This window comes from Tachysurus vachellii, chromosome 2 (genome assembly GCF_030014155.1).
Source record: "Tachysurus vachellii isolate PV-2020 chromosome 2, HZAU_Pvac_v1, whole genome shotgun sequence".
NCBI lineage: Eukaryota > Metazoa > Chordata > Actinopteri > Siluriformes > Bagridae > Tachysurus > Tachysurus vachellii.
The window spans coordinates 54,660-65,696 of record NC_083461.1 but is presented as its reverse complement, the minus strand read 5'-3'; positions in this window follow the sequence as shown (position 1 = coordinate 65,696).

Below are 11,037 nucleotides of genomic sequence, written 5' to 3'. Positions count from 1 at the left end.
AAGCCAATTTGTATTCCAGGTGCCGTCTGGGAAGGAAGAAGAAGGTGGTTCCCCTTGGCTCTTCTCAGAAGCAGGTGGGTCAAAGTCCAGCTTTTTTTACCTTCTAGATGGTGGTTTCCTTTTTCTCCCAGTGTCCTGGTTGGCTTGGTATTTTTTATTTATTTGTTTTCTTGTGTTGTTGCTGTGTTCTTCCTCCCTCCGTGAGGTTTAAAATAACAAACTTTATTGAAGTTTCTTAAAAAGACTTAGTGCAGAAAAGAAATTTAAAGTAAAAAGAGGTTCCTTTAAAATCCTGACATTTCGCAATTACAATGCTTCCTCAGAGGATTATCAACTGGAGTGGGGAGTTGAACTTCCTTTTATACCTCTTGGTGAGTGGGTGTGGCTTGCCTAGTGTGTGACATCATTCTGTAAGGTGAGTGCTGATTGGTTGATATTTTTAAACCTCACAGGAACAGCTTCATCTGGAGCTTTACTTTTTCCTCCAAAAGGGGGAGTATGACTTGGCAGTTTCTGGTTGGTCAATGAGCTTAGAGTCTGCCATTTTGTTTTTCAAAATAAAAGTCACCATTCATTACTGCTATTGAATTTAACTGTCTTGTGAGTCTTCTTGTAAATTTGTAAGAGTAGGGTGGGAAAGAGAAACGGAAGGCTCTGGCAAGGTTAGGTTTTGAAAAAGCTATTTCTTAACAAGATATCCGAATGGATTTTTGGTGCACGGGCACAACCAAGAATCTCTTTCCCCCTATTTGTTTTAATCAGATATTTTATGTATTTATTTGTTAATTTGTTTATTGATTTAATTATTTATTTATTTTACAGGTCTCCAAGATCCCCTATTTTTTGGATGGAGTGAAATCGGTGTTTTACTGCATTAAGGTAAGTATTGAAGGAAGACCGGTCTACAGGTAAGTATTTTATAGAAATTAGGATAATTTGGGGTGAGAGAGGGGGGAGAAAAGAAGAAGCAAAATAGAGGAAAAAGACGGGTGGGGGAAAGGGAAGGGGAAAAGGAAAGAGCTAAGAAAGTAAAGGTTAAGTTTAGGGAACGGAAAGGGGTGTGGGGGTGTCAAAAGAACGGTTGGAAAGGTAGGGTTGGGTATTGGGTTAGGGTTAGGGTTAGGGTTAGGGTTAGGTTAGGGGAAAAGACCGTGGCTCCGGGAGTGAACCAGAACCAACGTTGTGCACGGGCCTGCCACTCGGGCCTCGTTTTCGGCCACCACCGTCACGACGAACGAAAAAACATCGCCTATTTAGAGTTACGAGCTTAAAGCGCTCTTCTAGAGTTGGAGGTCGGTCTAAATTAGGGTTCCGACCTCAGACGACGCCTAAGGTTATGTTTAGGGCTAAAAGTTAGGTTTACGGTTCGAAAAATTAGGGTTACGAACGCGCTTTAAATCTCCGGTTATGTTTAGGGCTGGGAATTAGGGTTAGGGCTAACGGTTAAGTTTTAGGGTTAGGCTTAGGGCTCTAAACCCTAGGGCTAGAAACACGGTTATGTTTAGGGCTGAGAGTTAGGTGTAGGGTTCTAAAAATTAGGGTTAAGTTTAGGGTTAAGTTTTAGGGTTAGGTTTAGGGCTCCAACCACCAGAGCTAGAAACATGGTTATGTTTAGGGCTTAAAAATGGAAACCTGCGGTTATGTTTAGGGTTCAGGAATGGAAAACGCACTAAATGCTATTTAGGGCTAAGGGTACAGACTAAAATTAAAGCCCTCTTTAGCCCGACGACATCCTAAATAGTGAGACACGTCATCAGTAGTAAACCATAGAGTCACAGGGTGTTTCAGCCTTTCATTACTATACACCCTCATCCATGGCGGCTAGCCGTAGGGCGATCACTCCTCGGCTCGTGTCCCATAGCCAATTGGATAAACAATTTATTTATTAAGATAAAAAATAATGATTTAAGTGAACAAATAATATATTTATTTATTTACTTATTAGGATGAAGATCATTTTTTAAGAAAATAATCCTCATGATTTATTTATTCATTAAGATAAATGATTACATTTAGGGTCCTATTTAGTAGAATGATTGCTTTAAAGTCCTATTTACAATAATAATATGTTAGCGCAGCATAATAATAGAATAAATTATTTATTTATTTAAGATAAAACAGATAATTTTTTAAGGAAAATAATCCTATTAATTTGCTAAGTGAGACAAATGTCTAAATTTAAAGCCCTATTTACCACTATAGTGTTAAAGCTGCACATTACTATCATACCTGAACCGTCACACAATAAACATTTTCCACACATTTAAACAAGGTGAAGACAGGTAGAAGACCATGACTCACCTCTCTGCCAGTGGCCCTTTTTGTTAACACCGCCAGGTTTCCGGGACCACACGGGCAGAGTGCTGTGCCCCGCGAAGGATATGTTGAGCCCACAGATCCCAGCGGATGACCCCAGACCAGGTCAACAAGCTTCTACTGGGTAGCCCTCTAGGAAAAATCTCTCAAAAAGACAGTATAATTCCCAGCCAAGTTGAGCTTTTTTCAGTGGGAGGCCAGTCCAGATCCTTAATCGGCCTAATTTTCTCACTGAGGGTGAATTTTCACTTTATATTGTAGTTTATATATTTTATTATGTCTAACACGCCGCAAAAAACGCTTTTTCTCTATCTTTTGTCCTTCTGGAGTTATTAGTTAAAATGTACTCCAAAATTGACTTTATGGGCGGAGTTATGCAAATTATAGGTCTAAAACCCCTTAAACCCCATTTAACTGGTTGGAAATGGGTCAAAGCCCGTCTAAGGTGGAATTTAAAGAGATTTTGGATCGCTGCTAAAATAAGAGTTTACTAATTTAAATTAAAATAGCTAATAAACGCCTCTAATTTAAAGTTCAGGCCTAAGTTTCCGGTCCAAACATTATTTTAGCAGGATGGAGCGTAGTTACCATCTCCCCCTTATTTTAAATCTAATCCGTGATTATTAACCTATTTAGAAAATTAATTAAGTTATTTTAATTAAATTAATTTTAGGCCTAATAACCTACGACGCCTATTTCTTGAATCTCCGTATTCATGCCTGAGCTTTAACGCTCTGAACGGGGTAAGATTGGGCCGGCGGGCGCCTATTTTAGGGTCGCTACAAGGCCAGCGGAGATCTATTAAGGGCAATACGAAGCGGGCATCTGCTCGGTGGTCGAGGCACGCAACCAGAGCCTAAGCTAACGATCGCCGTTCCCTTCAGGGTGGACCAGACCTCTGAGGGTGGCACGAGAAAAGTCATGGGTCATTCTTGGCCTTTCTCCTCGGTATCCTGCGTCGAGGGCGGCAGACCCCTACGCTAGATTCGGGCTAATCCCAAACCGTGCTCCGGAAACGTAACCCATGACCCTTAAGACTACGATGCGCTTACGCTTCCCGTCCCTCTTATATCCCTCGCGCTTACGCCCCGGCGCCTGTCTGTTCGGCCGCCCATAGAGCACGGATCGCCCGTGTCATTCGGCCCGATCGCTACAGCACGCGCTCATGAATGAGCATCGAAACTGTCGCCCCCAACTAATGGGGTGCCTCGGTGGGTGTCTATATCAAGACATTACGTTTTGTTTATTTTACTGAGGTTAACAGTTAAAGTTTTTTAACCTCTGCCCACCAGGATCACGCGTCACGTGGAGATGGCTTCCGACGAGGTGTCCGAGGGCGGCACTGGCTGGGTTAGGTTAGGGGAAAAGACCGTGGCTCCGGGAGTGAACCAGAACCAACGTTGTGCACGGGCCTGCCACTCGGGCCTCGTTTTCGGCCACCACCGTCACGGCGAACGAACACACATCGCCTATTTAGGGTTACGAGCTTAAAGCGCTCTTCTAGAGTTGGAGGTCGGTCTGAATTAGGGTTCCGACCTCAGACGACGCCTAAGGTTATGTTTAGGGCTAAAAGTTAGGTTTACGGTTCGAAAAATTAGGGTTACGAACGCGCTTTAAATCTCCGGTTATGTTTAGGGCTGGGAATTAGGTTTAGGGCTAACGGTTAAGTTTTAGGGTTAGGCTTAGGGCTCTAAACCCTAGGGCTAGAAACACGGTTATGTTTAGGGCTGAGAGTTAGGTGTAGGGTTCTAAAAATTAGGGTTAAGTTTAGGGTTAAGTTTTAGGGTTAGGTTTAGGGCTCCAACCACCAGAGCTAGAAACATGGTTATGTTTAGGGCTTAAAAATGGAAACCTGCGGTTATGTTTAGGGTTCAGGAATGGAAAACGCACTAAATGCTATTTAGGGCTAAGGGTACAGACTAAAATTAAAGCCCTCTTTAGCCCGACGACATCCTAAATAGTGAGACACGTCATCAGTAGTAAACCATAGAGTCACAGGGTGTTTCAGCCTTTCATTACTATACACCCTCATCCATGGCGGCTAGCCGTAGGGCGATCACTCCTCGGCTCGTGTCCCATAGCCAATTGGATAAACAATTTATTTATTAAGATAAAAAATAATGATTTAAGTGAACAAATAATATATTTATTTATTTACTTATTAGGATGAAGATCATTTTTTAAGAAAATAATCCTCATGATTTATTTATTCATTAAGATAAATGATTACATTTAGGGTCCTATTTAGTAGAATGATTGCTTTAAAGTCCTATTTACAATAATAATATGTTAGCGCAGCATAATAATAGAATAAATTATTTATTTATTTAAGATAAAACAGATAATTTTTTAAGGAAAATAATCCTATTAATTTGCTAAGTGAGACAAATGTCTAAATTTAAAGCCCTATTTACCACTATAGTGTTAAAGCTGCACATTACTATCATACCTGAACCGTCACACAATAAACATTTTCCACACATTTAAACAAGGTGAAGACAGGTAGAAGACCATGACTCACCTCTCTGCCAGTGGCCCTTTTTGTTAACACCGCCAGGTTTCCGGGACCACACGGGCAGAGTGCTGTGCCCCGCGAAGGATATGTTGAGCCCACAGATCCCAGCGGATGACCCCAGACCAGGTCAACAAGCTTCTACTGGGTAGCCCTCTAGGAAAAATCTCTCAAAAAGACAGTATAATTCCCAGCCAAGTTGAGCTTTTTTCAGTGGGAGGCCAGTCCAGATCCTTAATCGGCCTAATTTTCTCACTGAGGGTGAATTTTCACTTTATATTGTAGTTTATATATTTTATTATGTCTAACACGCCGCAAAAAACGCTTTTTCTCTATCTTTTGTCCTTCTGGAGTTATTAGTTAAAATGTACTCCAAAATTGACTTTATGGGCGGAGTTATGCAAATTATAGGTCTAAAACCCCTTAAACACCATTTAACTGGTTGGAAATGGGTCAAAGCCCGTCTAAGGTGGAATTTAAAGAGATTTTGGATCGCTGCTAAAATAAGAGTTTACTAATTTAAATTAAAATAGCTAATAAACGCCTCTAATTTAAAGTTCAGGCCTAAGTTTCCGGTCCAAACATTATTTTAGCAGGATGGAGCGTAGTTACCATCTCCCCCTTATTTTAAATCTAATCCGTGATTATTAACCTATTTAGAAAATTAATTAAGTTATTTTAATTAAATTAATTTTAGGCCTAATAACCTACGACGCCTATTTCTTGAATCTCCGTATTCATGCCTGAGCTTTAACGCTCTGAACGGGGTAAGATTGGGCCGGCGGGCGCCTATTTTAGGGTCGCTACAAGGCCAGCGGAGATCTATTAAGGGCAATACGAAGCGGGCATCTGCTCGGTGGTCGAGGCACGCAACCAGAGCCTAAGCTAACGATCGCCGTTCCCTTCAGGGTGGACCAGACCTCTGAGGGTGGCACGAGAAAAGTCATGGGTCATTCTTGGCCTTTCTCCTCGGTATCCTGCGTCGAGGGCGGCAGACCCCTACGCTAGATTCGGGCTAATCCCAAACCGTGCTCCGGAAACGTAACCCATGACCCTTAAGACTACGATGCGCTTACGCTTCCCGTCCCTCTTATATCCCTCGCGCTTACGCCCCGGCGCCTGTCTGTTCGGCCGCCCATAGAGCACGGATCGCCCGTGTCATTCGGCCCGATCGCTACAGCACGCGCTCATGAATGAGCATCGAAACTGTCGCCCCCAACTAATGGGGTGCCTCGGTGGGTGTGTATATCAAGACATTACGTTTTGTTTATTTTACTGAGGTTAACAGTTAAAGTTTTTTAACCTCTGCCCACCAGGATCACGCGTCACGTGGAGATGGCTTCCGACGAGGTGTCCGAGGGCGGCACTGGCTGGGTTAGGTTAGGGGAAAAGACCGTGGCTCCGGGAGTGAACCAGAACCAACGTTGTGCACGGGCCTGCCACTCGGGCCTCGTTTTCGGCCACCACCGTCACGGCGAACGAACACACATCGCCTATTTAGGGTTACGAGCTTAAAGCGCTCTTCTAGAGTTGGAGGTCGGTCTGAATTAGGGTTCCGACCTCAGACGACGCCTAAGGTTATGTTTAGGGCTAAAAGTTAGGTTTACGGTTCGAAAAATTAGGGTTACGAACGCGCTTTAAATCTCTGGTTATGTTTAGGGCTGGGAATTAGGTTTAGGGCTAACGGTTAAGTTTTAGGGTTAGGCTTAGGGCTCTAAACCCTAGGGCTAGAAACACGGTTATGTTTAGGGCTGAGAGTTAGGTGTAGGGTTCTAAAAATTAGGGTTAAGTTTAGGGTTAAGTTTTAGGGTTAGGTTTAGGGCTCCAACCACCAGAGCTAGAAACATGGTTATGTTTAGGGCTTAAAAATGGAAACCTGCGGTTATGTTTAGGGTTCAGGAATGGAAAACGCACTAAATGCTATTTAGGGCTAAGGGTACAGACTAAAATAAAAGCCCTCTTTAGCCCGACGACATCCTAAATAGTGAGACACGTCATCAGTAGTAAACCATAGAGTCACAGGGTGTTTCAGCCTTTCATTACTATACACCCTCATCCATGGCGGCCAGCCGTAGGGCGATCACTCCTCGGCTCGTGTCCCATAGCCAATTGGATAAACAATTTATTTATTTATTTACTAAGATAAAGGATAATTATTTAAGAGAACAAATTATTTATTTATTTACTTATTAGGATGAAGATCATTTTTTAAGAAAATAATCTTCTTGATTTGTTTATTCATTAAGATAAATGATTACATTTAGAGTCCTATGTTAGCGCAGCATAATAATAGAATAAATTATTTATTTATTTAAGATAAAACAGAATTTTTTAAGGAAAATAATCCTATTAATTTGCTAAGTGAGACAAATGTCTAAATTTAAAGCCCTATTTACCACTATAGTGTTAAAGCTGCACATTACTATCATACCTGAACCGTCACACAATAAACATTTTCCACACATATAAACAAGGTGAAGACAGGTAGAAGACCATGACTCACCTCTCTGCCAGTGGCCCTTTTTGTTAACACCGCCAGGTTTCCGGGACCACACGGGCAGAGTGCTGTGCCCCGCGAAGGATATGTTGAGCCCACAGATCCCAGCGGATGACCCCAGACCAGGTCAACAAGCTTCTACTGGGTAGCCCTCTAGGAAAAATCTCTCAAAAAGACAGTATAATTCCCAGCCAAGTTGAGCTTTTTTCAGTGGGAGGCCAGTCCAGATCCTTAATCGGCCTAATTTTCTCACTGAGGGTGAATTTTCACTTTATATTGTAGTTTATATATTTTGTTATGGCTAACACGTCGCAAAAAACGCTTTCTCTCTATCTTTTGTCGTTTTGGAGTTATTAGTTAAAATGTACTCCAAAATTGACTTTATGGGCGGAGTTATGTAAATTATAGGTCTAAAACCTCTTAACCACCATTTAACTGGTTGGAATTGGGTCAAATCTCATCTAACGTTGAATTTAATGAGATTTTGGATTGCTGCTAAGGTAAGAGTTTAATAATTTAAATTAAAATAGCTGATAAACGCCTCTAATTTAAAGTTCAGGCCTAAGTTTCCGGTCCAAACATTATTTTAGCAGGACGGAGCGTAGTTACGATCTCCCCCTTATTTTAAATCTAATCCGTGATTATTAACCTATTTAGAAAATTAATTATTTTAATTAAATTAACTTTAGGCCTAATAACCTACGACGCCTATTTCTGCTTGAATCTCCGTTTTCATGCCTGAGCTTTAACGCTCTGAATGGGGTAAGATTGGGCCGGCGGGCGCCTATTTTAGGGTCGCTACAAGGCCAGCGGAGATCTATTAAGGGCAATACGAAGCGGGCATCTGCTCGGTGGTCGAGGCACGCAACCAGAGCCTAAGCTAACGATCGCCGTTCCCTTCAGGGTGGACCAGACCTCTGAGGGTGGCACGAGAAAAGTCATGGGTCATTCTTGGCCTTTCTCCTCGGTATCCTGCGTCGAGGGCGGCAGACCCCTACGCTAGATTCGGGCTAATCCCAAACCGTGCTCCGGAAACGTAACCCATGACCCTTAAGACTACGATGCGCTTACGCTTCCCGTCCCTCTTATATCCCTCGCGCTTACGCCCCGGCGCCTGTCTGTTCGGCCGCCCATAGAGCACGGATCGCCCGTGTCATTCGGCCCGATCGCTACAGCACGCGCTCATGAATGAGCATCGAAACTGTCGCCCCCAACTAATGGGGTGCCTCGGTGGGTGTGTATATCAAGACATTACGTTTTGTTTATTTTACTGAGGTTAACAGTTAAAGTTTTTTAACCTCTGCCCACCAGGATCACGCGTCACGTGGAGATGGCTTCCAACGAGGTGTCCGAGGGCGGCACTGGCTGGGTTAGGTTAGGGGAAAAGACCGTGGCTCCGGGAGTGAACCAGAACCAACGTTGTGCACGGGCCTGCCACTCGGGCCTCGTTTTCGGCCACCACCGTCACGGCGAACGAAAAAACACCGCCTATTTATAGTTACGAGCTTAAAGCGCTCTTCTAGAGTTGGAGGTCGGTCTGAATTAGGGTTCCGACCTCAGACGACGCCTAAGGTTATGTTTAGGGCTAAAAGTTAGGTTTACGGTTCGGAAAATTAGGGTTACGAACGCGCTTTAAATCTCCGGTTATGTTTAGGGCTGGGAATTAGGTTTAGGGCTAACGGTTAAGTTTTAGGGTTAGGCTTAGGGCTCTAAACCCTAGGGCTAGAAACACGGTTATGTTTAGGGCTGAGAGTTAGGTGTAGGGTTCTAAAAATTAGGGTTAAGTTTAGGGTTAGGTTTTAGGGTTAGGTTTAGGGCTCCAACCACCAGAGCTAGATACATGGTTATGTTTAGGGCTTAGAAATGGAAACCTGCGGTTATGTTTTAGGGTTCAGGAATGGAGAACGCACAAAATGCTATTTAGGGCTAGGGTTAGGGTTAGGGTTAGGGATTAGGGATTAGGGTTAGGGTTGGGGTTAGGGTTAGGGTTAGGTTTTGAAAAAGCTATTTCTTAACAAGATATCCGAATGGATTTTTGGTGCACGGGCACAACCAAGAATCTCTTTCCCCCTATTTGTTTTAATCAGATATTTTATGTATTTATTTGTTAATTTGTTTATTGATTTAATTATTTATTTATTTTACAGGTCTCCAAGATCCCCTATTTTTTGGATGGAGTGAAATCGGTGTTTTACTGCATTAAGGTAAGTATTGAAGGAAGACCGGTCTACAGGTAAGTATTTTATAGAAATTAGGATAATTTGGGGTGAGAGAGGGGGGAGAAAAGAAGAAGCAAAATAGAGGAAAAAGACGGGTGGGGGAAAGGGAAGGGGAAAAGGAAAGAGCTAAGAAAGTAAAGGTTAAGTTTAGGGAACGGAAAGGGGTGTGGGGGTGTCAAAAGAACGGTTGGAAAGGTAGGGTTGGGTATTGGGTTAAGGTTAGGGCAAAGGTTTGGGTAAGAGGATAGGGCAAGGGCTAAGGTTAGGTTTGGGTACTGGGTTAAGGTTAGGGTTAGGGTTGGGGTAAGGGCATAGGGTAAGGGTAAAGGTTAAGGTTAGGGTTGGGTTTAGGTTAAGGTTAGGGCAAAAGTTGGGGTAAGAGGATAAGGGCAGAGGTTAAGGTTAGGGTTGGGGTTAGGGTTAGGGTTGGGGTAAGGGGATAGGGTGAGGATAAGGGCAGAGGTTAAGGTTAGGTGTTAGTTTGAGGTACAGGTTGAAATAGAAAAGTAAGATTGGGGTAAGGACAGAGGTTGAGGTCAGGAATGATAGATAACAGTAGATTATTATAATAGCTACAGTACTAGAAAAAGATTTCAAACAAGAGTATGGAGCAATAAGTGCTAAAAGAAGTGCTAAAAGATAAATAATCAAAAAAAAGGGTAAGTGCTAAAAATAGTAATCACCACAAAACCACACACCAAAAGAAATTTAAAGATTCTATATCCATAACTCTGTTTTTTTGTCTTTTTTATTTATATAAAATTAATAAACAATAACACTAATCATAATAATGATAATAATAATATAAATAATAATAATAATAAATAATAATGAACGATAATGATGACAATGAAATGATCTTCAACCAGAAAGGGATCCTGGAGACCTGTGCCATACAGAATTATGATGATGAAAACCGTAAATTCGAACCTTCAAGAATGAGATGTACATATTGTAACTTTGGTGACCTTGCATTTGGGTGTACTCACCTTTCTACATTGTGTCTCATGAAAATCCATGTTTTTGAGTTCGTAGGTTCTATGTTCTTAAATTGGTTTTTATTAAGGTTGTTGTCTGAAGTTATGTACATCTATTGCAATTGTGTTGTTAAGGGTCTAGTTGCTCTACCCAGTAATCAAATATTGCCTGTGCTGTGTCGGTTGTCCAGCATATGCCATCCTTTTCTACTTTAAAGAGATCTTGACTCTCGGCAAGTAATGGATTTTCATGAGACGCAATGTATTCATTGAGCACCTCCAGATTCTGCTGTTCCTGATCAGGCAAAGACCACGAATATGGAACCAGTGCTGTGTGAACTGTGGCATTGGGAAACGCTGTGTAGGCCGCCTTCCACAGGCCCTGTAGTTGTTTTATGGCTGTCTTGTATGGTAGTTGGTGTCTGTTGTGAATACCTGCAGCTAATGCTACCTGCTGTGTGTGTGGATGTGGTGAAAGTTTCCGCAAGACTTTGGTGAGATGTAAGAAATTAGCCT